Genomic DNA, 2,005 nt, shown 5'->3' on the forward strand with positions numbered 1-2,005 from the left:
AGAAGAGTATTGAATGTACCCTGGACTGCCAAGAAAACAAACAGATTTGTCCTGGAAAGGGTTAAACTAGGCTGCTCCATGGAGGCAAGGATTCTGAGGCTTCATCTGACATACTTTGGACATGTTGTAAGGAGGGAGAGGTTCTTGGAGAGGGACATCATGCTTGGGAGGGTGGAGGGACGGCGCAGAAGGGGAAGACCCTCTATAAGGTGGATTGATTCAGTGATTGGGGTAATCGGTATGGGTGTACCGGAGACCATGCAACTGGCACAGGATAGAGCAGGGCTTAGGGCTGTTGTACATAGGGTCACTATGAGTCGCAAACGATTCAACGGCACATAACAACAACAACAACAACAACTATGTGTGTTAACTATACCACTCAGGGAGGTCTTTGTGGCTCCTGAAAAAACCCCAGAAAACAAAAAGTCAAACTTCTTGCCATGAATTCTGACTCATAATGACAAACTGCCCAGTGGGCTTCCTATAGATCTGAACAGGAGATAGAGATTGCCTTGTGTTACTCCTGTGGAGAGCAACTGATGGGTTTGAATCACCCACCTTTCAGTTAGCAGCTCAACAGTTAACCTGCTATGCCATCAGGCCTCTTAATGGAGGTAGCAGAACATTTAGATTTACATACATGGCTCTTATTGTATTTCTGTTGGATAACACTTCTGCAAGATCTAAATTTGGCTTTGCGTCCTGGCCACTGCTTCTGTGGCTCAAGGCAAACTATTTCACCTTTTAGGCCTTCAGCAGTGCCTGTCACATATTGTCTATTGTAGGTGTGCAGTGATAGGTTTTCATTCAAAAAAAGAATGACCCTGCGGAATGGAAATTCTTGAACAATATAATTAGTATCACATGCTAATATAATCTTGGTGAAGATTATTTTTAAATTGACTGGAATTAATAGGAAATAGTAAAACTTCAAGCTGAGTCCAGGAGAGGCTGTAACACCAGGGGTATCATTGTTGATGTAAGATGGATCTTGGCTGGGAAGAATACCAGAGAGTTGTTTACTTGTGTTTTAACATTTTGACTGGTGGATCATAACAAATTATGGATAACATTGAGAAGAATGGGAATCCCAGAACACTTAATTGTGCTCATGCAAAAGTTAGACCAAAAAGCAATTGTCTGAACAGAACAAGGTAACAATGCATGGTTTAAAATTAGGAAACATATATGTCAGAGTTGTATTTCCCACCCCCGCCCCCATACTTATTCAATCTATATCCTGAACAAATCATTCCAGAAGCTGGGTATATGGAGAAGAATGTGGCTTCAGGATTGGAAGAAGACTTGTCAGCAACCTGAGTTACACAGATGACACAACTTTGCTTCCAGAAAGTGAAGACAACTTGAAGTGCTTACTACAAAAGATCAAAAGCTATACCCTTCAGTGTGGGTTATATCTAAACATCAAGAATGTAAAAATCCTTTCCACTGCACTAATAGGCAATATCATGATAGGTAAAGATTGAAGTTAATGATTTCATTTTACATGGATCCACTATCAAAACTCATGGTGACAGCAGTCTAGAAATCAAGATGTGTTGCATTGGGAAAATCTGCTGTTAAAAACCTCTTCATAGTGCTAGAGAGCAAGACCTATCATTTTAAAGATTGAGGTGCTCTTGATCCAAGTCATGGTAGTTTCGGTTACTTCCTGTGCTTCTGAAAGTTGGACAATGAATAGGAAAGAGCAAAGAAAAATCCCTGCTTTTGAATTGTAATGTTGGAGTTGTTTGTTGTTAAATGCCAGCAAGTTACTTGAGACTCATAGCAACCCTATGTACAATAGCTCTGATCCCTGCTCTATGCTGAGCCGAGGCCTTATCATCTCTGACACACCTATCCTGATTACCCCAGTCACTGAGTCAAACCATCTCATCAAGGGTCTTCCTCTCTTGTGCTGCCCCTCCACCCTCCCACGCATGACGTCTTCCTCCAAGGACTGGTCTCTCCTTGCAACATGCCCAAAGTATGTCAGATGAAG

The sequence above is a fragment of the Elephantulus edwardii genome, unplaced genomic scaffold, assembly GCF_000299155.1.
Source record: "Elephantulus edwardii isolate Elephantulus edwardi_28Jun2011 unplaced genomic scaffold, EleEdw1.0 scaffold00028, whole genome shotgun sequence".
Taxonomy (NCBI): Eukaryota; Metazoa; Chordata; class Mammalia; order Macroscelidea; family Macroscelididae; genus Elephantulus; species Elephantulus edwardii.